This window comes from Ctenopharyngodon idella, chromosome 10 (assembly GCF_019924925.1).
Source record: "Ctenopharyngodon idella isolate HZGC_01 chromosome 10, HZGC01, whole genome shotgun sequence".
In the NCBI taxonomy this organism is placed as follows: Eukaryota; Metazoa; Chordata; class Actinopteri; order Cypriniformes; family Xenocyprididae; genus Ctenopharyngodon; species Ctenopharyngodon idella.
This window is the reverse complement of record NC_067229.1, coordinates 16,222,321-16,249,751: the sequence shown is the minus strand read 5'-3', so window position 1 is coordinate 16,249,751 and position 27,431 is coordinate 16,222,321. Positions and strand designations below refer to the sequence as shown.

At 37.8% G+C, this 27,431-nt stretch overlaps 3 long non-coding RNA genes across 4 annotated transcripts in view; 1 reads left to right on the top strand and 2 right to left on the bottom strand.

Annotated features, from left to right (window-relative positions):
• Nucleotides 1-351: 351 nt before the first annotated feature.
• LOC127520064 (uncharacterized) overlaps nt 352-27,431 on the bottom strand; it is a 106,803-nt gene continuing 79,723 nt past the window's right edge. Inside the window, exon 6 of the long non-coding RNA XR_007932016.1 lies at nt 352-366. This is a non-coding gene — a long non-coding RNA (uncharacterized LOC127520064). The remainder of the gene's footprint in view (nt 367-27,431) is intronic.
• Nucleotides 2,425-5,741, bottom strand: LOC127520068 (uncharacterized). Of its 2 annotated transcripts, XR_007932035.1 has the most exons (5): nt 5,384-5,741; nt 4,998-5,098; nt 4,473-4,685; nt 2,830-2,869; nt 2,425-2,747 (listed from the first exon to the last, which is right to left on the bottom strand). It is a non-coding gene; the product is annotated as an uncharacterized LOC127520068 (long non-coding RNA). The 2 variants fall into 2 exon arrangements; XR_007932034.1 differs by lacking the exons at nt 4,473-4,685; nt 4,998-5,098; nt 5,384-5,741 and adding an exon at nt 3,443-3,514.
• On the top strand, nt 13,441-16,073 carry LOC127520072 (uncharacterized). The gene is made up of 4 exons (XR_007932040.1): nt 13,441-13,744; nt 13,981-14,118; nt 14,266-14,375; nt 14,504-16,073. It is a non-coding gene; the product is annotated as an uncharacterized LOC127520072 (long non-coding RNA).

Here is a 27,431-nt window from a genome sequence, read left to right as displayed (position 1 = left end):
AACCTAGACAAAAATGAAAGAGAGAGAACTGAAAACAACAAGGAAATACAGCCTGGACTTTTCATGAATTTGCCTTTCAAATGGGCTCAAAATCTTCCTCATTCCTCTCTCTTGTTTTCATCCTGACAGACAAGAGCAGTAAGAGACTGTATTGTTATATCCTCATTCTGACCTACAGAGAAACTGAAAGAGACATATTTACACATTTTTTTTTTTTTTTTTTTTTTTTTAAATTATAAAATATAACAATGAGATGGAAAAGGCAAAAAAGTACACAATGATTTGTTTTGTCATTTAATTGTATTCAGGATTGATGTTATTGTCCTGTTGCACTTCATACTCTTATCATGACAGGACCTCACAAACCTGACAGTCAGATTTGCATTTCTCTTCTTTTTGACATATTCTTCTGTATTGTATGTATTACAGCATTTTGAATTTTGTTTTTGTAGTACATAGATAAAATGCTTTTGATGCCTATTGTCATCATACTGTTTCTGAAATACACAGAGGCGTTCAGTTTGATTTTTCTTGAATAGTTTGTTTTGTGACCTGATGCCATTATCTGATGCGTTTCATTTACTAGTAAGGAGTGGTGCTTGCTGTGGAAACTCTGAGAACCAGGATGTTTGTCATACAAACATGAAAAAGCCCAATCCCATGTGTTTATTGTGATATTCTGGTGCTGAGATACGGCTGGGGCCCTTAGAGGCCATTAAAACCCTCACTGGTCCCTCAAAGAGCCCCAGTGCACTGCCTCAAAACACACCAATCATGGGGAGGAAGGGGAAGGGGTTGGATATGATGATGAGGAGACAGTGGCATTCAGAGTTTTATCCAAATGTGAACACCAATTAAATCTCATATTACCACAGATGTGCTATTTGTTTGTTTGTTTTTAAACTAAAAGCCACATTTGCTTTCACACTTTGGATAAAAGCATCAGCCAAATGAAATGTAAAACATTTGGTTTTAGTAAAAAGTATAAGATTAGTAATATGTTTGTAATATACAACGTTGACAGATGCATTATTTTATAGTACAATTTATTGGGTCTTGAACATAATGAGACCATGCAAATACAAAGAAACAATGTGCCTTGTTTCCTGTTCCTACAGATAAAACATTATTTTCAATATGAATGTTTACTAGTACAGAATTTTTAAGGCAGCAACATATTGTCTTAACTTTAGCCTGTTTCAAGATCTCATTATGTTATACAATAAGAATACAGTGAATAAGGCAAGAATATAACAGTACAAAACAGTGTATTTTGCATCAAAAACTATAAAAACTAAATGTAACTTTTAAACTTACAAAGTGAAAAGACAAGGGAAGGTTATTTACAGCACAACTGGTGCAAACTGGCGGTGTCGGATGGACCGAAACATAATGTCCCAGAGGTGTTCTATTGGATTTAGGTCAGGCGAGTGTGGGGGCCATCCAATGGTATCAATTCCTTCATCCTCCAAGAACTGTCTGCATACTCTCACCACATGAGGCCGGGCATTGTCGTGCACCATGATGTTACAGGCAGCATAACGTTCTCCACGGCTTCTTCAGACTGTTTCACATCTGTCACGTGCTCAGGGTGAACCTGCTCTCATCTGTGAAAAGCACAGGGCACCAGTGGCAGACCTGCCAATTCTGGTGTTCAATGGCAAATGCCAATCGAGCTCCACGGTGCTGGGCAGTGAGCACAGGGCCTACTAGAGGACGTCAGCCCCTCAGGCCACCCTCATGAAATCTGTTTTTGATTGTTTGGTCAGAGACATTCACACCAGTGGCCTGCTGGAGGTCATTTTGTATGGCTCTGGCAGTGCTCATCCTGTTCCTCCTTGCACAAAGGAGCAGATACCGGTCCTGCTGATGGGTTAAGGACCTTCTACAGCCCTGTCTAGCTCTCCTAGAGTAACTGCCTGTCTCCTGGAATCTCCTCCATGCTCTTGAGACTGTGCTGGATGGCACGTATTGATGTGTCATCCTGGAGGAGTTGGACTGCCTGCATGTGCAACCTCTGTAGGGTCCAGGTATTGCCTCATGCTACCAGTAGTGACACTGACCCTAGCCAAATGCAAAACTAGTGAAAAACTGTCAGAAAAGATGAGGAGTAGGGAAAAAAATGTCAGTGGCCTCCACCTGTAAAACCATTCCTGTTTTGGGGGTCGTCTCATTGTTGCCCATCTAGTGCACTTGTTGTTAATTTCATTAACACCAAAGCAGCTGAAACTGATTAACAACCCCCTCTGCTACTTAACTGACTAGATCAATATCCCAGGAGTTTAACTGACTTGATGCTATTCTCTGATTAAAAAGTGTTCCTTCAATTTTTTTGAGCAGTGTATTTCTTGCAGCATTTAGATTTTAAAGCAAACAACTGTGTTTAAATTAAAAACTTCATGCACTAATCTACTACTTTCACTTAATGATCAGCTGTACAGCAGGATGTTCAGATGAGTGTGAGATGAGGCAGCTGTATTCTCCTGTATCAGCATAAATGAGATTTTGGAGTTTGATGGAGAAGTTTCCTCTTTCATACTCCTCTGGAAATGATTCAGTTCTGTTTTTATACTCTGAATCCTGTTTCCCTTGTGAATGACTGCTGGGAATTATATCACACACAATCTTGCTGCCATTGTGTCTCCAAAACACATGAATATCTTGAAGGTTATGATAATGTTCAGTGGAAGAACATGGCAGGACAACAGAACCGCCAATAACAGCCTCTACTGTGTCCTGCAGAGACACTGAAACAAGAGAAACTTTAACTGTAACTTTAACAGTCAGGCATTAATTTCTCTTTCAAATGTAGTTTGTTCAGGTGCTCACCTTTATTTACTGCACTGCAAACACACAGATGAAGCCACAACTGCAGAGACAGAGAAAACAAGTTAATTTAACTTTGTTTGGTTCAACTTTAATAGCACGGTACAAACAACACTAAAGTCATGAGTTTGATTCCCACATAACACACATAATACAGGTAAGAGGGTAAGATAGGACAGGGTGTCCTCCCATACTTGGTTTTCTTACTGATCACAGATGTCACTAAATTCATCTCTAAATATGTTACAAACTGGCAGTAAATGTTCTTAAGGTAGCATCTTTACCCATCTTACCCTTTTGGTAAAACCTTGAATTCACTACAAATCAAACTACTACTTACCAGGACAAAATGGTGCTAATGCTAACCACTTAATCAAAATAATTACAGTTACAGCAGATAAACCATGCACATAAACTTTATAATCATTAATTAACCAATTCATGTTTAATGTTTTAACAACACTTGAAAGACTTTCCTTTTAATTCTAGTTTAAATAAAGCATTTGACAACCAAAACACAGCAGGCTAACCACAAACATCAAACTACATCAGGCCTTCTTTGCTGAGGTGTACAACATGTTTGTCCAAATAGCGTTTCATTCTGCATTCAACAAACCTGATTATCATGGCGGCCAAATATAATCAACATATATTTTATTTGACTATATTGCATAAAATGTTTTTTTAAATTAGGATGAAATAATACTTTTTCAACAGAACGTATGACTCTTCCGTTTCTGTGTGCCATGCGTTCTACGGGATGACATCAGACGTAAGTGACGTCGACAGTAATCACGTGAACTGATCACACATGCGCAGATATTCGTTAATCTTTCTCAAATTTACTTCAGCATATTTAAAACTCCTGATCTCTTGCTGAATTTTCACAATTATTACTATAAAACATATTTCTGATCTACAATCATCTGTCTATCATGTCTGCACTTTAATTAATCAATAAATTACATGACTAAAGCTTATTTGACGCCAACCTGATATTTCATTAAGTGATGTAATGTTAATATACATAGGCTACTTTAACTTTCAAAATTTGCCTTTACCTTAAAATGTACCAATAACCACCATAATAATACAGGTGGCACAAGAGAAGTGGCCTTTTCATAAAACATGGTTCATAGCATATGGTGCAGGGTCAAACACAAAGACAAAACACCAGGGTAACACACAAGACTCGATAATGCAATAAACATTAACTAAATTACATAAAATGTCACACAAAACACCTTATTGTAGCTACATTACATAACAAAAATAAGAATTATTTATAAAAAATGTAATCATGTGATCTGATGTGTAATGATTTCTGGAATGTCCTTTTACTGTTTTGCCTAAATTATCAGATAGCCTAATTCATATTTTTTATTTGTCCAAACCATACATTTTTACAGTATTTTACAGTAAAATTACATGTAATATGATGTTGAAAAAACATTTGCAGTTTTTCACCATATACAGTAAAGTAACTTACAGTACCTTTAACCAATTGACATGTTTTAACTGTTTTGACATATTCAGTGTACAAAATATTGTGCTAGTTTCACTGAAAAATAATTACGTTTGATATATAATAATAATAATAATAATAATAATAATAATAGATGATCTTTTCATGTGTACTCAGACACATGAATATGAGATTGAAGTTTCCTTCTTAAACTCCTCTGGGAAAACATTGTGTTCTGGATCCTGATCCTCAAGTGAATCATTTCTCTGAATGACGTCTGATATATTCCTGCTGTCATTGAGTCTTAATACTCCGTCACGTCTTGATTTTAGTTTATTGTCGCTGCAAGAGCAGGACGAGAACACAGAATTTCAAATAACACCCTCATTCTGACCTAAAGAGAAAAAAGAAAGAATTACAAACAACAGGAAAATACAGTCTGGCTTTTAAAAATGTTTTTTTTTTCATATCTGGGCTCAATCCAGAAACGTCTGCCTCATTGTTGCTCTCTCTTGTTTTCATCCTGACAGAACGTACTGTGCTGTGAAGAGACTATGTGATATTCCCCGAAGAATTACAAACAATTTGTATGAATGAAACTACGGGTGGTGAGTCAGTATTAGATCTAACCCTAGTGTCTAACTCCTTAGCTGGTATATTTAGCTGGGAAGTATGGATTAAAGATACAGTAGGCAGTGATCATTACCCAGTTTCTTGTTCAATTGGAGAAAGGGAAGAGGTGAGACCAGGGGGTAGAATATCAAAATGAATTTTGGAAAGCAGATTGGGAAAAATTCCGGGAACTGTCTGAGGAAGCAATGGAAAAAAAAAAAAAGATTTATCTAGAGAGGTAGACGAAATTAATGAACAGATTATATCAACAGTTATAATGGTGGCACAAAGCTCTATACCTAAAATTAGAAATAGAATGGAAAGGAGACTGGTACCATGGTGGACAGAGCAGTGTCACCAGGCAGTTGTCACAGATCAGCCAGGCTCTCACACCAACCAATCCCAGCGCACTCCCTCACCAGAGTACTAATCACCTTATCTGCACGCTCATCACACCGGCTTTATAAGCACACATCTCACCTCACTTCAGTGTCCGGTCTCGTTAACACGAGGTGGACTCACTCCTTGTTCGTTCCACGATTCTCCAAGCAATATTCTCCAGCGTCTTCCCTCTACTTACCTTATGTGTACCTCCAGCATGTTCTCCTCTCCATCGTCTCCCATCGTCCAACAGGGCACAGTAATAAAGGCAGGCAGCAGGGAATCATAACAAGGCAAACAGTCCAGGGTCATACACAGAAATACCATAAACAGGGATAAACACTTAGAGTTGTTAGCCACAGCAAAACAAAATTTCGCAAAGGCTAAATAGAACATGAGATTGGATTCAGGTGTGAGTGTAATCAGTGGCAGGTACAGGATGATGGGAAATGAAATCCGTGAGAGGAATCAGTACTCGGGTGATGGCACCCTCTGGTGGCTTGATTTGTGACAGAGTCCCCACCCTGACGCGAGGAGGCAATCGACGCCAGGGTCTTCCACGAGGGCGAGGGGCCGGTTTGTTCGGATGGGTCGATTAAAGTCAGCAGTAAGTGAAGCGTCCAGAATATCGTCTGAGTTGACTCATGACCAAACCCCTCCCAGTCCACAAGGTACTGCAAAGCTAAAATGCCCTTTTTTCTTTTTTTCATGCTTTTTGTTGGTGACATGGAGTGAACTGTGGTACTAATAGAGTCACATGAATGTGCTTGTCGCATAGCCATGCACTGAAGGCCAATGGCCAAGGTCAGGATTTTCATTAAATAATACATTAAATTTCATATTGTACACCCCCAGAACACTTGGAATATACAACACGTGTCTTCATGGGACCATTCAATACTTCTGTGTCTTTTTAAAAAAAGCTTGATTCTGGTCAGTATTCACTGCCATTATATGGATGAGAGCAAGGGGGGCATTTTTAAAAAATTCTCCTTTTGTGGTCCATAAAAGAAAGAAGAGCATACAGCATTAGAAAAACACCATGGTAAGTAATTTACAGAGTCAGGAGGGTTACTTTAAAAATCTATTCCATTACAGTTACAAATTACTTCATAAAAAAGTATTCAGTAAAGTAATCCAAGCACCACAATATGAAAGTAATGTAATCTGATTACTTTTGGATTCCTTCAAGGTCACATATGTAAATAAAATCAAGTAACTGGCATCAGAACCAGCTGTAAATTAGAGATACGCAAATCAGTTCTAATGTCAACTGAACTCACTGTTAATATAAATCATCCATTGTTTCCTTCACTGCAACTTCCTGAACTCACACACAAGAAATTAAATATGTTCAGTCCAAGCACAGGCTGGATATAAGCTTTATGAGTTTATTGTCATACATACAGCACTTCACAGCTGTTACATATCACATACCCAGCACTTGAAAAGTAAAATGCTTCTACAAGGTACCTTCCTTTTTTGTTTTTAATTCTCCTTTTCGAATTTTTTCTTGGATCTGTTTTGCCTCCATTGCTGCTTAAACAATGGACCATGCAACTGCGTAGCTTAATGAGAGTCTGTAAATTAGTGCCTGATGAAAAATTAAGCTTTAATCATCATTTCAGAAAACATTCTTATCAGGATAATTTATGTTAAGCTTGTGTATATTTTTTCAAAACTATTAAGTTTTTAAGCAATAATGTAGATCTTTTCCTTTGTGTTTTATATAATGACCACTAGGAGCTGCTCTAGGCATATGTTTTCATTGGTTGTTTTTCCCTGAAGAGATATACATTGTTGTTGAAAACAAGGTAAAAGAATAATGCACGTCGTTGTGTTCTACCGTGAAATGAGAGTTCCGTGTCTTTATTAAAATCAACACATTAATAATATATCTCTCATCGACCTGTGACCCACCCGCAATTAATTGGAGTGTTATTTTTGTATTACTTGGCCCCCCAACACGTGGAATATCTGCAGTCTCCACAGATATAACCATGATCCGCGCACCACTACTGTCAATATAGCGTTATTATGCCAAAATTATTTAGTTTTAAGTGAAACCATTGTAATCCTGATAGTATTGCCATTTTTTTTTTACAAAATGTAACTATAATCTGATCACCTTGTTTTTGACGTAACTGTAACAAATTACAGTTACCAGATTTTAGTATCCTGATTACATAAAGCTGTTACATGTATTCCGTTACTTCCCAACCTTGGTAATTTATGACTTAATTTTAGGTTGAACTATGCCTTTAAGACCAAACTGCAACCTCTGCCAGCTGGTTGCTTGAGCAAACAGGGAGAAGCCAGGCCTAATTGTAGCGTGTAGCCTGATCTGTTTCTGTTTGCTTTACCAAGGACTTTTAGTTTGTTAGTTCTGTTTCCATGTATTTTAGTTCCTGTTTCCTGAGTTTTCATTTCTAGGGTACCTTTACACGACAACTATGAGCTAAAAATGGAAAAGTCTGTGCTTTGCGGTCTCCGCGTACAGATGACAATGTTATCAAAATGATCTCCATTCATACGGACCTGTGGAAATTTCTAAAAATGCTGTATTACGCATGTCAGGCCAGTAGTTGGTGATATCACTTTGTAAAGAAACACTACACTCCTGTAGTCTGAATGCTTAATACGCATGCACAGAACGTCACAGTTTTCACAAATTTGTGTCTTCGTAATTTACACAGAGACAATAACTGTATAGTTTTCAAAAACTTGCACTATGAAACACATTTTGCATTTTCAGGCCCCGAAAACACTGTTGTGTAAATGAATGGCCAAAACGCAAAAAACGTTTTCAGTTTTTAGTTGAAAACGGTGTCTTGTAAACAGCCCCCCTAGTTTTTTATTTTTTTTATTTATTTACTCATTGATCCTGTTCATCTGTGTCTTGTTTAATCCCTCGCTTTCTTGTATATTAAGCCCTCTGTTGGATTTTGTTCTTTGTCCCGTATTTTGAGTACTTACCAAAGCTGTTGCATTTTTTTGTTCTGTGTTAGTTTGCTTTCTTTGTTTTAGTTTTGATTGTTTAATAAACTATGTTTGGCTGCTTCAAGATCCACCGAAAAAGCCGACTGTGTTGTCACCTCGCGTCGGGCAAAAAAACTGCACGTGAACACACCGAGAGAACTACAGCCAGCATGTGCGTTCTGCATCTGCGTGTAAGGAAACCGCTGTCTATTGTTTCATATATACTCGTCTATATTCGTAATTCAGAAAGGGAGACCTGCACTGCAGGCTGCAGATACACAAACCGTAAACAAAGCAGTGCGTGCTTACCGTTTTGAATATCATTCATGCTGATCACTTTCTATATTCCACTCTGCTCACGTTAATATTAAACATTCACCCAGGAACACTCAGGTACATGACCTAAAATTAGAACAGCCTTCTGTCTGTACCGCCTTGACTTGTTTGCTCACTGTTTTTCTATTATTCTCGTGCGTCGACTCATTCACTAAACTGAACAGCCAATCAGAGTTCTCTCTTTTGCCCGACGGCCCGATGACGATTCTACTTGCTGAATAGGCCCAAAACAAACCGACGGCGTCCGAAAACTTAAAGCCCGGGATACACTGCATGATTTTAGCAATCCTATAAGATCATTACAAATCACACTGTGCGACATGGATCTATTAAACTTGGGTAATACATGCATGTAGACAGTACGATGATGACACCTATTGACTCGTAGCTACGATGCAAGTTTCTATAGAAGAATAAAACGTCATCAGCATGTGTTAGCGTTAAACAAAAAAGACCATTATCGTAGGCTATCTTTGATTGCAAGACCAGGAAAACAGCTGTCTTTGAACCTCTCTCACTGTACAACATAGGACCACCGATTAACAGCCACACTCACAGAAATCACCACGATTTGGTGTGTCCCAGGCTTAAGTTGATTTACTGGATAGGTGTAAATTGGGATCGTTTTGTGGAGTTACCAGCAATGGGGAAGCTTAATGAAAAGAGTATATCCTTTTCTGTTTATAGAGTGTTTGCCCAGCAGTGGCGATCTTTGAGCAGCCCCCTAAATCTGCTCCAGTCGCAGAACTAGTCTGTTCCACCACGAACCTAGTACTGACCACAGTTAATATTTTGGACTTGATCCTCCCCTCCAGTTCCCAAGCCTTTCCTCCTCCATTGGTTCTGTCCAATCTCCTGGCTCCTTCATCTCCGCTGGTCCCGCCAAGGTCCTTGGCTCTTTTGTCTCTTGCTGGCTCGACCCCCTCCTCTGGCTCCACCTGGCTTGTTTTCCCCGCCCCCACCACTTACTCAATCTGGTTCTCTGGTTCACCCCCTCTGCTGGCTTCATCCGGTTCTCTGGCTCTGCCTCCTCCAATTGGTCCACCCAATTTCCCAGCTCCCCAGGTGGAAAAAAGTACTCTTCTATAATGTAATTAAGGTGCTCTATTTTCGACCAATTTTGTACTTAATATACTAAAAATTCTTCTTTAGTACTTAAGATAATCTTAAGAACATCTAAGTGTTCTCAACTGTGCTATTTTGAGACACCATGAAATATGAAATATAATACTACAAGTGGTAACTAAATACATTTTTTAATACAGATAGTATGTTAAAAGCACATTTTAGTTCATATTTCATGGTATCTCAAAATAGCACAGTTGAGTACACTTAGATGTTCTTAAGATTGTCTTAAGAAGTACTAAAGAAGAATTTTTAGTATATTAAGTACAAAATTAGTGCACAAAAATAGAGCACTTTAAGTACATTATAGAAATGTACTTTTTTTTACCTTGGTCTGCCTCATCCTACTGAGCCTCTGGCTCTCCTCGGCTCTCAGGCTCCACTGGCGCAACTACGGTTGTTGGGACAGCGCATCCAACCGCAGTGGAGGGACTTAGGGCCTCGTGACCATCTGATTCCGTTGCGGTCTTCAACGTTCATTGGGCCACCTCGGCTTGTTGAATTGTTGGCTCCACCATGACTTGTAGCTTCACCTTGGTCAGGAGCAGTGTTGGGTAAGTTACTTCAAAAAAGTAATTAATTACTAATTACTAATTACATCATCAATGTTGTATTTAAAATACTTTTCTAATTACTCTGTCTGAAAAGTAATTTAATTACTCAATAAGTAATTACACTAATTACTTCTTAAAATCCCTATAAACCTTGACCGTATAGACAATAGAAAGGAAACTCTTTTAATAATTTAAATATGAGTCAAACATGGAATAGTTTAGCCTTTTATAGCTTTTTAAATCATTTTAACTTTATTAAAACATACTATAATACTTAACATTTTTTAGTAACAAATAGGGATGTCACAATACCAAAAATCTAGTATCCGGTACCGGTAGCCTATACCACCAAAAGTGCACAATACCAAGGTAAAAATATTTAAAGATACAAATAAAACAATGCTATATATTTTTTCAGGTAGGTCTAACAGTAGTAAGTAAAAAATACCACAGAAATTGAATAATCAAGTATGAAATAACTCTGCATAGTCATAACTGTATAAATTAAACATAGATTAATCCTTATAAAACCGTTTCTTTTGTTGTTTGATATATAGCCTAATACAGACCAATAGTAGACCGTGGGATGTTTCAAAGGCTGCTGTCACTGGACCTGATGGACGGAGTCAATATGCTGTTTCACATTCACATAACCAACGCGAATATACACCAAAACGGGCATTTTGACATAACTGTGTGTGTATTTGAACTTGTATGTGTAATAAACCGTGAAAATCTGACACTCGCGTGAGGCCGCTATGTGTGTGCGCTTTGGTCGAGAGCGCACTGACTGAAAACCGTCTCTCAGAGCGCGTGAAGTTTTTTCTCCCTAGGACATAGCTTACATATTACCGTAATGGTCTTGCCTACCTGTGTCAAAAAAGTGAAGTAATTGGAATATTTCCATTCTGCAAAACATCCACCCGCTTCTGCCGACATCTTCAGACAGCGACTACACAGCCAACTGGTGCGAAGTTGTGAACTCACGCGCAACTGCACTACAACGATTTTAAAGAGGCAGCGTTCACTTTTACCTTTAGACGACAACTTTAGATTTTAAATTCAATATTGATTTATACAGAACTGTAAGTAACTGTAATTAAATTACCTAAAAATGAACAGTAATCCCTTACTTTACTTTTTCAGTGGATAAGTAATTTAATTACAGTAACAAATTAAGGTGGTCCAACACTGGTCAGGAGTCACCCTGTTGTTGCCACCATCTTTCAGGCTAAGGCTACACCTCAGCCCTCTACCCCTTTGTCTCCATCAAGCTCCTCATTCCCTCCTTTGTCCTCTATCCCACTGTCTCAGTCTTCCGAGCCCCCAGCTCCACCTCGGTCCCCCGACCCTAAGGTCCTGCCTTGGTTCTCCAAGCCTGCAATGTCGCCCTGGTCCTTCATTCACCCTGGTCTACAATATACCTGACTCCTCCTTAGTCTGCAGTTTCCCTGGCTCCACCATGGTCAACAACTAAGGGCTCTGCAGTGGATCTTTAAGCCTCCAGCATTGTCAGGGGAGGTGGCATTTAGCCAGTTCTGCAGTTCTGCCATTGCCTCCTTCACCAGGCCCTGAGTGTTTCCTTCCCCCACAGGCTCCTCCTTGGTTTCTTCTTTCACCAGTTCCTCCCTTGATTCTTTTTCTGATAGGAGTCCTGATCCTCTGCCCCCTTATGAATAATAGTACCTCCTCCTGCCACTTCAGTGTTAATTTATTTATTTATTTTTTATAGCACCAGGAGGTGCTTGCCAGGAGGGGGGAGGGATGTAATGCAACTCTTAGCCTGATCTGTTTCTGTTTGCGTTGCAAAGGACTTTTAGTTTGTGTTAAAAGTTTGTGTTTTGTGTTTAGTTTTAGTTAGTTCTGTTTCCCTGTATCTTCGCTCCTTTTTCCGGAGTTCTCATTTCTAATTTATTTGTATGTCATGGCTGCGTCATGATCCACCGCTCCTCTCCTTGCCTCCTTTGCCGGACCTGACTTGACGCTAATCTTTGACTGTTGACTGAATTTTTTTTTTTTCAGATGAAAAATTTGACATTTTGAAAATATTTAGTGAGCTTTTAATCTCTGACCTCTTTTTCACAAAACACTGAATGACCTGAATGATGAACCAATGATTTAATGATTTAATGATCAACCATTAAATTATACCCTTTAAGTCCTCAGATTATTATGAAGACTTCATTCATCCGTTGCAATGTTTTAGTTCCAATTTCTAATGTACTATTGTAAAAAAAAAAAAAAAAAAGCTTCAGTGGTGTTTCTTAAATATTCAGCTGTAATTCTTTCAAATAATGATAATCACATATTATTAAAACTCATCTCATTCTTCATTTAAATAACTGATGTATTGTGCTTGTTTATATTTATTTCCTTGTTCATTACGTTACGTTTGCGAATTTCACTTCACCTCTTGCAGTTGCAAAATGGTGGCTCTACTGTGTGACAGAGTGAACCATGCTTACCCAACCAACCTTTGTCACTTGGCAGAAACTATTAACTCTTTTCTTGTTTCACAGTGTGTCTAGACACAGGAACCCAGTCTCATGAGAATTCATAATAATTTGTACGAGATCATACAAATTCAAAATTAAACCTGACCATGGTTGTAATACTGAAAAACTATAGAACTATAGAATATTTAGTAAAATCTTAGTCATACTTTATAATATCACACAGTTTTAGCATCTTGTACAAATTATTAGTCGTGAAAGTTGTCATGAGTGTGTGTTGGATATATGTGACAAATAGGTTTGCTGATGTTACTGCAATTATCTGGAAATTTACTGTCATGTTTAACTTGGTTAATAAAGTAATGGTGGTGGTGGGGCGATAAGTGTTGAAAAAAAGTGTACAATGTGGTCAGAGCAAACTTGACTTCCTCTGCTGTCTGGATCAGAGCTGCAGTAGACTTCATCATAAATGTGTGGAGGGAACCAGGTGTCATTAGATTCAATGGTTTTATTCATCCAAGAACATGAAGATCATTCAGCTTCAGCTCTGTGAGTTTATAACATATGAATATATTTTCATGTGCTTAACCAGAAATTGTTTCATGTTAAAGGTTCACAATGGTTTTAAGCAGCTAATTAAAACATTTTAAATTAATTGTGATGCATGTTTATTTATTTTTATCTTATAGATGTATTAATCTGTTGTCGAGCTGCAGCAGCAAATCAATTAACTGATTTGGGATCAAATGTGACCATAAACTGTGATCTTGATGATAATGAGGTTTATTGGATTTTACTGAAAACACCAGATCCTCCAACAGTGATTCTACGATCAACCTCAATTCCAAAAGCACCTTTTTACTTCAGTGAAACATTCAGAAACAAATATTCACTGCAATTTAAACATCATCTGGTTATAAATAATGTCACTGCTGATGAATTAGGAGTTTATTACTGTATGAACACACGCACACCTCCAAAACTCAGCAACAGCACCAGACTGTACATCGCCGGTGAGTTCATTTGCTAATCCATATTGATAATAAATATTTTCTCTTATTTATTTATACATTTGTAATTCACTACCTTAGTTTTGGAGCACCTATAAGAACATTACTACAGCACTCAATGGTAGCTCCACAAAAAGCTGAATATGTTATATTTACCTCAGTTCTACAAAATTGCAGTCATTGTGCTCCAGATTATCAGCAGTTGTTACTGTAAAAGATTATGAACACTTTCTTTTCAGAACCAGTTCAACTAACTGAGTCAACAAAGTGTCACAATCATACAGCGGTGGAGTGTATTGATCAGAATCAGACACAATGGCAGATTATCATCATAATATCTGGTCTGATGAACGGGCTTCTGGTCATCATGCTGATTGGTGAGTTATCAATATGCTGTTTCCATAGGCAGCTGAAGTTAAATAGTAAAATAGTGCAAGTTCTTTATTTAGGCTTTTAACTTATTTTTGGCATTTATATATATATATATATATATATAGAATCTGAATTCTCTGTTCCATTTTTAGGACTAGTAAAGGATTTTGTTGGAAACAGAAGGTCCACAGAACACTCACAACATCTCAACACTGATCTACAGCAGTCACAAGTTATAGAAGAGTATCAGGACCAGTTACAGGTAAGAATTTATTAATGAAGCTCTTGATAATAATGTTAGATTCTTGCTTATCTTTCATTTGTTTGATAAAACAATAACTTTGATCCATGTTGATACAGTTTATATTGTTTTCTTCACTGTTCTTTCAGTATGCTGGGGTGGATTTTTCCAAGCTACATAGAAACTTTCTGTTCAGCCAAGTCACCTATGCTGCACTAAAGCCAGTAAAAACATGAACGTATGCATATGATGGACTACTTTTGTTCACTGTTTCTTGAATTTCTAACCACAAACTGTCAGCTCTCAGCAAAGCGTGCTGGGGATCCGCTGGAAAGTTTAGAGAAAAAACTAATACAATAAGTTAAAATAGACTTAATGTGCTTTGATTTATCACTGCATCAGTTATTTTGTATAAAAAAAGCAAACAGCATCAGTTAACTGACCAAAGGTTTAACTGCTAGGGGGTTTAAACAGCTGGTGGGTTTATTGAAAAAAAAAAATGTGCTGACAAATGAAGAGCATAAATATTTTCTGTATAGAAAAACATTGTCCTTGTATTTTCAACATACTCTATTATTTTAAACTGATACAAAAAAAAACAAAAAAACAATATGAATAACGTGTTTTCACACTTGGTCCTTTTCAGGGGTCTGAGCATGGTTCATGTGATTTTTGGCCCATATGTGAACACTCCAAACGATCTTAGACCTTTTAAAAATGAACCGAACCTAGACCATCTCGGGAGGTGGTCTGGGTACGGTTCGCTAAAAAATGTCCATTGTGAACACAAATCAGTCCGGGCTCACTTAAATATTACATTCACAATTTCCATGTTGTTTGGCCATCAGATGCCTCCATACAAATCGACTGTTCATCATGGCTGTTTCTTTTCTCAGATCTCTACAATTTGTTCACAATATAGGCTACACTCGTTTACTGTAATTTCAACCGCTTCCAAACTGTGTAGGAGAGACGCGGATGCAGGCCTTGCCAGTTTTAACATTTTTTGATATACGGTTTCACGAGCGCACACACCTAAAGTGCATGCGCAAAAAAACAGCTGTCACAGCACGTGTACTAAACCAAAACTTATATTGACTAAACTGAATTATTTGTAGCGTCTTATTGTGTTTAAAGTGCCAAAAACACACAAGTTCAGATAAACAGTTGGTTTGGTCTTAAGTGAATGTAATCATCTGGAAGAAATCGTGTATGTTCAGTATATTCATTACTGGATCCATGCATTACTGTAGTTCTTAAAGTGACAGCAGCTTAAAATAAGAATCAGTAGAGTCAGTATACATTTTATTTATACAATGAAGAATATGCTTTTTTTCATTTGATTATTCCATTCCATTCCATTTCTTTTTTTTTTTTTTTTTTTTGAACAACAGTTTTATTTATCAAAAATTATCACACGTTTAAACAACATTTACATTTTTCCATTATTTCCATTTCTTACTTGAATGCTGTTTTTAGATATACCTACTGTACCTGGAAAATTTAAAGCAATTTCATTTGCATCTTTCTTTTATTATATTTGTCCTATTGTTTTTTTTTGTTTTTTTTTCTATGCTGATGTTAGCATTGTCTTCTGTAATAAAACATTATTCAAGGAAAACAATTCAAAATAAATGTTATTTACAAAGGTATGTGTGATATAGTGCAAGAATATGGATGTACTGTAGTATTGAATTTTTTAAAATATATTTTTGTGCAAAAAATAAACAACCTAGAGTTAAGCTCATTCAACAGCATTTGTAGCAATGCCATTTAAAATAATAATAATAATAATAATAATATTTAATAATAATAATTCTTTAAAAACAAATATCTTGGTTAGTGAGGCACATACAATGTAAGTGAATGCCATTAAATTTTGAAGGCCATAGGGTCAGCCATCAAACACTGAACTGGACTAGATCCAAAAAGCAACAGTATGAACACAAACAGGTCTGAGACCACATTCCTACTTAAGTGGACCAAAAAAGGATCCGAGTCCTCTTTCAGGGACAGGGACAGTGTGAACGTAAAGAGGAACTGGGTCCTTTTTCACTTGGTTCACCTTCTGGTCCACTTAAAGGACTCTGAGTTTGGTTCTTTTAAAGAGGACTCAAGTGGTGAAATGTATTTAAGACTGTATTTAAAACATTCCATTTTTAGATATAATTAAATTCTTAGTTGTGTACCACACCCTCTGCACCAGACCTCTACACTCTACCCACTCGTTCCCAATCACCAGAGACACTTACCTTTGCAGAATAATAAATAAACTAAAAACAAAGAAAATAAAAGAGCAAAGTCTAAAGTTATTCAGAAATGGCTTGGCATGAGTCACACCTCAAATTTGTATCACTTATATTTATTGATGTCATATTTATATATATATAGTATATGTATATACGCACAGACAATGCAATTTGTCAATTTGTTTTCATCTGAATTCAACTGAAGTGCTATACCAAAACCAAAAATATGTTCCATTGGTATGATCACTTGACAACCAACGTGGACAGGGTCTCTCACCTTTGTCTAGAGTTGAGGTTTAACCTTGAACCGAGTGCAGTGTTTTTCCAATACCATTATACATTAATGTATCTCTGTTCTCACAGTTGTCTAAACCTCAAATGGAAACATCACCATTATAGTATGAATGACTTGTTTACTAGATCTACACAGTGAACATTTAGTACATTTAGTTAAAGTATGTTAATGCATGTAAAAGCACCTTCACACTTGATACTGACATTTATATTGCTATGAACATCCAACAGTTAATAGACTGCATCTGTGAAAGCAGCTTCACATTAATCTAGGGTCATTCTCAGAAGCTTTAACCAATGAAAAAAAAAATAACCAAGTTGTACTAGGAGTGCTGAAACTAGCCCAAATGGGAAACGGCAAAGTAAACATATAAGAATAATGCTGTTGGAGTAATGCTGCCTTCACGTGCTATCGGAATTGTTGTAAATATGAGTTTCCTAAAAATTGGACATGAATGCCCTCTCAAGTTGTATTTACCACTTGGAAGCTCGGGGATAATTATGATACCCAAGTTTCCAAGTTGGGTGTGCCATACACATTGCAGAGGGGAGAACGATTGCTGCTGTGACTGCTATTCTTTATTAGTTTTTTCCATAACAGCTACATCACCTTATCATTAAAGCAGTGCATATTTACATATATGAATAATCATTGGAAGCATACTGTATGTTTTATACACAGCGAAAATAGTATTTGACCGAAATCCCAGAATTGCCAGCAAGCTATCTAGATAGCACGATAATGTTTATGATTGTCAATGAATGGGACGTTAATATCATTTTGGCTTTAATAAGATTTTTCCAATAAATAGGCAAGGATAAACCCTGGTGTCCTTCATAATTCCTGTTCTTTCCTCTTCTACTATTCTCATTTGTAAGTCGCTTTGAACAAAAGTGTCTGCTAAATGACTAAATGTAAAGCACTTGAACGTGACAATCACGACTCATAATCATGACTTCAGAAGGGGGAAATTTCCAATTGCGTGTGAAGGCAGCATAAATGGAACGCAGCTGGAATCTGATCTGAGAATCTGAATAGGCCTATTTTTTAAGTACTAACATTTTCTTTAATTTAGCACATTTCAATTTCTAGTAACCTACATTTTAAAGTTTCTAACTAGAAAAATTTCTAGTCCAAAGTTGGATGGTCAATTCAAAACAATTCAGCCACAGATTAATTCTTTTAGCTGTTTTCTGTTCCTGTTGTTAAAAACCTACACCTGATTTTTATTTATTGTAGTGTTTGTATTAGCAGTGTTGCGATATACCGGTATAAATTAATATTTAAAATGAATAGTATACAAATGATAATATGATGCATAAATAATCCAGCGCCAATATCTGGTTTACATCCCAATGTACAGTAGGTGTAAGTATTGCACCTTAACGCTGATTGCCACCCGTTATAAAACACAAGACAGCGCAGCTGCTACTGCCGCGTAAAAGTATGTCGTCGGATATGACAAGACACTCTACCTCCACTCCAAGAATTAGCTCACCAGTGTGGAAGTTTTCTGGATTCCCAGTTTGCAGGACTTGCCGATCAACATTGAGTGCAAATGGAAGCAAAACCACCGACCTCTAGTCTCTTCTACCTCCAGCTCCGTTATCTTGCAGATTTGCCCACTATACAGAGAGTAAGCTGCCATTATTTTGCTAGTCCTGAAACGGTAAATGTTACATTAACTTGTTACCTGCTGATGTCAAAAAGTGTGCTGTGCTCATTTAGATAAAAACTTATGAATTATTGTATGTTTACTTAAAATACAGCTCTCTAAAGGTATTTTTTTTCTATTTTTACCCAAAATAGGATGATGTGAGCATTATGGAATGCTAAACTCTCTCACGTAATTTATGTTTAATTCATACTCAACGCTGGAGGGCACCCTTGTGCAGAAAATCCACAAGTGAGACATAAAGTAAGAAAGTAATAAATGAGTAATAGAACTTATGACGTTCCATGAAATCCCTAATATGGGCAAAGACATCCAACTATCGCTGTAGCTAAATAAAATGCAGATAGAGACATTTTGACCGATTAAACATGAAGAGAATTCACACCATTGCGGCAATATATGGTTTATCTGTGTTCTTCATGCCATCTTGAGTATTTTCATAAGGATAACATATATTTTAGGGCTGGGTATTGACACAATTTTCACAATCCGATTTTTATTCACATGCTTGTGATTCGAATCGATTCGATATTGATTATTTTGGATGTAGTATATCAGATACAGTACATTTTTCTAGAGGAAATTTTCAAGAGGAAAAAAATCTCACAACTAATGCTGTAAACTACACATGGGAGTCAGTTGGTAAATTACTATAATATTGAAGGTTAAAATGAACTTATTTATATACAAACACTTAAATTACACTCAGTGATGTTTTTTTTATAATAAATAAAGTTTAGAATTACATAATCATATTTCTACTCCAATTAGTTTTTTTTTTTTTTTTTTAAATATAAACATTTAAATCATGGCTGTCATAACTGATTTATTCAAACATGCATTAAATATTGAAGATCATTAAAAATTATAATGAATATGTAACGGTGCATATATTTATCAGAATGCTGCTCTCTAGAGTTCATTTTTCTAGCTGACTAACGAGTTTATGGTCACTGAATATAGTTTTTTTGAGGTAAATGTGACGTTATGTGACATTGTTTACAAGCTGTTTTATTGACGTCTTTCCGAGGTTGAAACATTCATTGAGCTATTACATGAGACATGATATGAATTTCGGTAAGTTGTACTGTATCTTTTAACATACCTTCAGATGTTTAGTCATGTTTATTTCACGCTGTATTTGGTATTAAAGCGGAGGAGAGGATGTTCACATGCGCTTCGTGCTGCCACTTCTCTACAGTGATCTGTCGCGCCACATTAAAGAGCGCCAAAACGGTATTTATTTTTTGAATATCATAATAAGATGGACGTCATTTGAAATCTAAGACTTTGCTTCATATCAAAAGTAACAAAGCACAAAGATTATTGCGATTTATTGGTAAGAGGTGCGCTACATGTTCTTTTCATTGAACCATCGATATCGGTTCGTAAAAATGAGAATTTATATTTTTTACCCAGCCCTAGTATATTTATAATGCAATTATAAAATAATATAATTTTTGCATCATTCTTTAATAAGAAGTCACATCAGTTCACAGAAGGAAGTTATTTCAAACTGGTTGCCATTAAAGGGTTCACCCCAAAATGAAAATTCTGTCATTAATTACTCACCTTCATGTCGTTCCACACCAGTAAGACTTTCGTTCATCTTCGGAATACAAATGAATATCTTTTTGATGACAGAATGCTGTCAGATTTTCTTCCATAGACTGTGTCATAAAAGTCATAAAAGTTCATAAAGAGATCGGAAAACTAATCCATATGAATCAAGCAGTTTAGTCCAAATTTTCTGAAGAGATTCGATCACTTTTTATGATAAACAGATTTAATTTTGGCTTTTATTTGCATATAAACATTGATTAGCAAACATAAGCAGAAGCTCAACATAATTTGAATGACGCAAAAAAACAAACCTCTTCCGGAAGCTCAAACATGCACGTAGACAACACAGCAAGTGAAAGACGGCAAGTCACAAACAACAGCACCATCTTGAAATGAAATAAGGGTAAGGGTGGGATCTAATGCTTTCAAAGCTAGCTTGCTATGGCTAGCAGCTTTGAAATTGCCTACCCTACCTTTTACATTTCATAGTGAAAAAAAAAAACATCCGACTCCAAGTCTGCCATCAGAAGTCCTGGTTCACTTTACAATGTCAGTTTATTAACTGTATCAGTATCAAGTACAAATAAAATGACATATAATCTGAAGTGTTTCTCTGAAGATTCTCTTACTGGTCTCTGACCTCCTTCTCATTATGCTATTGGCTGTAGAAGAGAGAAGCTGCACAGTCTGATGAGACCTGCTTCCATTAAGGTGATGAACAAAATGAAAGAACAATGATGGGACAGACATTAGACTATTATATAATGAAATTATATATGACTCCCATTTCAGTGATTATTGTTTGAAGTTGCTGTTTTCATATTGAGCTCCTTTGTATGCTGCTATAAGAGCGTAGCTTCAACAGGGTCTGTGATTTTAGTTTGTATAGGCCTACCAGTAAATCTTCTTCTTCTTCTAGCTCTGAAAGATAAGAGTATGTTTGTTAGACTCTCAGTGGCTTGATATCACTTGAAAGTTTACACTAAGTGTAAATAGCAATTAGATGCTATTTACACTAATTGAAAATAGCATATTTTCTTAGTGTAACTGGTACTTATGCCCATCTGATAGGGGTTGTATATCCTGTGGCTCTGAATGAATGGTGACAAAGGATCTTTGTCCATGCCTCCAATTTCAGTATGCTCTGTACTATTCTGTTTAATTTATTTGGTCTAAACTGAGGAGTGCTCCAGGCTTTACGTTCTGTCACGGGCCCAACCTGGAGTTTACAGCACATGTGAGAAAGCCCTAAACCACCTAATACAATGTCCTGCTGCATAGAAGCACAGCATCTGTTTTTTCCATCATAATTTGGCTAGCGTTACATTACATGATCACGCTCTTATTCACGCAAATGCTTTTAAACAATGCAAGCGCCACAAGACAAACGAGAGCACGCTGTCTGTGAATGTCGTGTCTGTTACACACACACGACTCGTGTGCACAGAAAAATGCATGCCAGTATCAAGTTCTTTTTCATGCTTGCACAAACAATACCACAGAATTATGCCAAAATGCCAGTTTTGTTGATTATCCTCATTAGTTAAATGAACTTAAAGAGTTGTGAGAAAATAAGATGCGTGTCAGATCACTGTCATAATCGGCAGCAGCAGGTCTTAAAGCTACAGCAGCCTAATAAACCAGTTGCTGTAATGTCTGTCATTAATGTTAAATTAAAGAACAAAGGTAACAGAGAAAATAAGGATTAATCTATATTTAATTTATAATTTATGCAGTAAAGACTGTAAAGTGTTTGATAACTTTATTCAATTTCTGTATATTTCCTAACTGTTGGACACAGGTAAATTTGACATTTATTATAATGGCCTGGTTTCAGAGACAGAGCTTAGCCTAAACCAGGATTAGGCCTTAGTTCAATTAGGATATTTAAGTAGATTTTATAAACATACACTAGAAAATAACATCACTGGTGTTCATCTTGAGACAAAACAATGGCACTGACATATTTTAAGATATGCCAGTACAAGTTGTTTTCCGTTATACATTTTTTTTTTTTTTTTTTTAAATATTCTGTAAGTTGTTTCTACATTAATATGGAGAATAACTGTGAAATTATTACAATATAAAAATAGTAAAAACTCCAATGTTTTTATTCTCGATTAATTACAGAAAAAATGGGCGATTAATTTTAATCAGTTGACAGCACTAATAAAAACACATTTATTAAGATATATAATCAAAAGAAAACCCAACTGATGACTGAACCAATCAAATCTTTTCAAATATGCTGTGAGAAACTCACAGATCTGAAGCTGTACAATCATTCTTTAACCAAGACTTATTTCCTCTATGCAGTTACCCAGCAAACATCTCTTTCTGACTGGAAACACCACAGAGCTGTAAATGACAAAATGACACCTTAACCACATAGAGAACGAGCTGAACTCACACTCGCAGCATTTTGATTTATTTGTTGATTTTTTTTTTTTTTTTTTTGTATTATATGAACATTGTAGATGTTTATATAAACGTAGGAGAACCACTTCTAGAAGTAAAAGAACAACTAAGCTGCTCCTTTTCAATACACAGATTGCATGGCTTCTGTTAAGACAGTTCAAAGGGTTAGTTCACCCAAAAATGAAAATTCTCTCATTAATTACTCACCCTCATGTCGTTCCACACCCATAAGACCTTCATTCATCTTCGGAGCACAAATTAAGATATTTTTGATAAAATCCGATGGCTCAGTGAGGCCTCCATTGCCAGCAAGATAATTAACACTTTCTGATGCCCAGAAAGCTACTAAAGACATATTTAAAACAGTTCATGTGAAGAATACATTGTGTGCGCCAAAAAAAACAAAATAACGACTTTATTCAACAATATATAGTGATGGGCGATTTAAATCATGAAGCTTTGAAGCTTTACGAATCTTTTGTTTTGAGTCAGTGGTTTGGAGCGTGTATCAAACTGCCAAAGTGATAGTCCAGAGTGAGGTTTGAGGTGAAGTTCTCCAAATAGGTATAGCTGCAGACCGGAGATCTCCAAAATAGGGCGTAAACTCCAAAAGTGGGCAGAACCTCCAAGTGCAAAGATATACCTGTATGTCCTCGCTCATGACTCCTTAGGTATGGCGGGCTGGAAGGTCCAAAAATAGGACTAATGACTTGTCACGGTAAGTCACTATACTATCAGAATTAGAATCAGAATCAGAATGAGCTTTATTGCCAGGTATGTTTACACATACTAGGAATTTGTTGTAGTGACAGAAGCTCCACAGTGCAACAGAGTGACAGTGACATGATGACAAGACACAGATAATAAAAAGAACAATATACAAATATACAGACAATGTGCAAAATAGCAAAGACACAATATACAAATTAAAATAAACAAATTAAAATAAGCAATTTACTATGTACAGATATGTTAGGTGTAAATTAGAAATGTAAATAAGTATGTGTGTTAAATAAATAAATGAATAAATGAATGTATAATTGTGTGTGTGTGTGTGTGTGTGTGTGTGTGTGTGTGTGTGTGTGCGCGTGTGTATGTTGCGGTTGTGTGTTGTTTAAGGACCATGGTATCCCTGTTCTTAATTGGCCATCAAACTCGCCTGACCTTAACCCCATAGAAAATCTATGGGGTATTGTGAAGAGGAAGATGCGATATGCCAGACCCAACAATGCAGAAGAGCTGAAGGCCACTATCAGAGCAACCTGGGCTCTTATAACACCTGAGCAGTGCCACAGACTGATCGAGTCCATGCCACGCCGCATTGCTGCAGTAACTCAGGCAAAAGGAGCCCCAACTAAGTATTGAGTGCTGTACATGCTCATACTTTTCATGTTCATACTTTTTAGTTGGTCAAGATTTCTAAAAATCTTTTCTTTGTATTGGTCTTAAGTAATATTCTAATTTTCTGAGATACTGAATTTGGGATTTTCCTTAGTTGTCAGTTATAATCATCAAAATGAAAAGAAATAAACATTTGAAATATATGTCTGTGTGTAATGAATGAATATAATATACAAGTTTCATATTTTGAATGGAATTAGTGTAATAAATCAACTTTTGATGATATTCTAATTATATGACCAGCACCTGTATATGGACTAACCCCGTAAGGGCGTACTGCATATGGAGTCTCTGAGGTGGCTCTCACCCAGATTGGGAGGAGGCTACATGTGGCAGAGACAGCAGAGTGGACTCTGCCAAAGGGAAAGACACGGGCTTCCGATTAGGAGCTATACCGTGCACAAATACACATATGGGATCCCCTCAGGGTCACTACATATGGGCAACATATGGCCTAACACTGGCTTTTGAGAATACATCAAGTGAAGACCTGCTGTTGGACTCTCTGCCACATCTGGCTGCTGAGGGTGATGGAGGAACTCACAGGGTTTGCCCTCTGAAGCAAAATAAGCACGCATTAAGGCGCAGCAAGTCGTCACTAGGCCAGGGCCTCTCAGTGCCTCTCAGTGCCTCTACCTGTTGAGAATCTAGCAAACATGTTAGTGGTCGCCCAGCCTGCAGCTCTACAGATATCTGTCAGCGAGTCACCACATGCCATTCTGACGACATTCTGAAGCGCTCTAAGCACCAGAGTGAGGTCCCAGGAGGGTATGAAGGAGGCTGAAGAGGATTTAGCCTTCTGGACCCCTAAGGAACCTGATGACCAGGTCATGCTTCCCTACCGACTTCCCTCCTATGGGGTCGTGATACGTAGAGATAGCAGCAGCATATACTTTGAGGGTGGAGGGAGACAACTTTTGCTCCAACCCTTGCTGCAGTAAGGAAAGGACAGCTCTGATTGAACACTTTCTGGGGTCATCTTTGTGAAAAGAACCACACTCGATGAAGGTTCCACTTCAAGGCGTGTCTCGTAGATGGTGCTTGTATTATGCAGACTGAGTGGTGTCACTGCGGCTGCCATATGCCCCAGGAGCCTCTGAAAAAATTTCTGTGGACCATTGTGCTGTCTTTGAACATTTGCTCTCTTTTATTCAAGCAGCTCAACACTGACTAAGCGCGCTCTTCTGTGAGGTGTGCTGTGTTCGACCGAATCCAGTTCCATCCCAAGAAAAGAGATCCTCTGCACAGACAAGAGTTTGCTCTTCTCCCAGTTGACCCGAAGACCCAACTGGCTGAGGTGATGGAGTCCTTGTGTTCGCACAACTGGTCTCGAGACTGTGCCAGTATGAGCCAGACATCGAGGTAGTTGAGAATGCGAACGCCGTGTTCTCTCATGGGAACAAGGGCTGCCTCCACAACTTTAGTGAAGAAGCGGGGCAACAGGGCCAGCCCTAAGGGCAGGACTTTGTACTGATATGTTCGACCCTCAAACTCAAAGCGCAGGAACGCCTGTGTCGAGGGAGAATTGAGACATTAAAGTATGCGTCCTTCAAATCGACCGCTGAAACCCAATCTTGGGTACGGATGCATTTGAAAATGTGCTTCTGCATCAGCATTTTGAACAGTAGCTTGTGTAAGCCTCGGTTCAAATCTCACAGGTCCAAGATCGGCAGTAATCCACCGCCTTTCTTGGGTACAATGAAGTTTGGACTGTAAAACCTTGTTTTCATATCGACTGGAGGGACCGGCTCTATCATGTCCTTCACCGGTAAGGACTGCTATTTCCACGCGCAAGACATGAGCATCACCAACCTCCGCCGAAGTAAAGTGAACACCCCTGAACTTGAGGGGACACTGGGCGAACTGAATCACATAGCCGAGTCTGATGGTCCAAAGGAGCTAGCAAGACGGGCTGGGGAGCACTAGCCAGGCTCTCAGAGACTGTCCAAGCGGGACCAAGGGAACCACAGACGAAGCCACAGTGGGGCAGCAAGGTGGAACATAGTGACCCAGCTCGGGGGGCTCTTTTTTCTTGAGTGTGCAGCGCAACACTTACCTGGTTCCACGCTGCGTGGCAGCGGGGGCAGACGCAGGCAGGTGCCTTCGGCAACGAGCAGGCTGAGGTGCTGTGGCCGGCAGTCGGGTGGGCGCAGCAGCTGTCCGCCAGGGCAGGATATGTTTGATGGCCTCAGTCTGCTTCTGTGCAGCCGAGAACTGCTGGGCAAAGCTCTCAACCACATCGCGAAGAGGCCGGTCTGGGACACAGGGGAATTTAGAAACCGAGTTTTATCGGCATCTCTTATGTTGGCCAGACACAGCCAGAATTGGCGGTCCTGGACCACCAAAGTAGACATTGCACCTCCCAGAGGCCACGCCGTGACCTTCGTCACTCGTAGTATGAGGTCCGTTGTGGTACAAAGCTCTTGCAGAGCTTCTGGGTCGTGACCACCCTCGTGCAGGTCTTTCAGTGCCTTAGCCTGATGACCCTGCAGTAACACCATAGCATGTAGGGCATAGGCAGTCAACCCACAGGCTCCGTAGGTATTGCCAGTTAGACTGGAAGAATACCTACAGGCCCGTGAGGGGAGACACGGTTCACCACGCCAGGTGGAAGCGGTACTTGGACACAATTGCATTGCAACCGACCACTCCACTGGGGGGATCCCATCGAGGGTGGTGAGAGGCGAGGAGAAACCAGGTCTGTTTCTGGCAGTGAAAGTTGCCAGAACCTGGTCCACGACCTGGTAATATGCTATAAGTTGAAGCCGTTCTTCGTTTAATCCCCTTCCCATACTAATTATGTACACTTTTGGTACCAATATGTAGGCCTACCTTTGAGGTACTAATATGCACTTGTTAGATACAAAGGTGTACTTTTTGAAATTGTACCACCCCAGTGACGGCTTTTTTACCTTTTTTTTTTGGGAAGTGAGTTGTCTTTTATTAATGTTGTATTATTTTTACCATGCATTTTATGTATAATAATTTTATCTTTTATTATCATAAAGTGGGATTCATTTTAATCTTATATTAATTATGGTATTTTCATTTTTTGAATTACTTGGTGCCTATTGTAGGCCCTAATGCTTTTTACTGAAAAGCACTTTGAGCTGCATTTCTTTTATGAAATGTGCTGTAAATAAAGTTTATTATTATTATTATGACAACAAGTGATGATATAGTTAAGCAACATATGATGCAGTTAAGCATCATCACATACATACAGTGTGCTTGTGCTATTTATTTCTTTAAAATAAATGTCATTTGGTTTAATATTTTGTTATATAATGAAATTTTAAAGTGTGGCTTAGGTGTCCAAATACAGTGGCAAGAAAAAGTATGTGAACCACTTGCAGAATCTGTGAAAATGTTAATAATTTTAACAAAATAAGGGAGATAATACAAAATGCATGTTATTTTTTATTTAGTACTGTCCTGAGTAAGATATTTTACATAAAAGATGTTTACATATAATC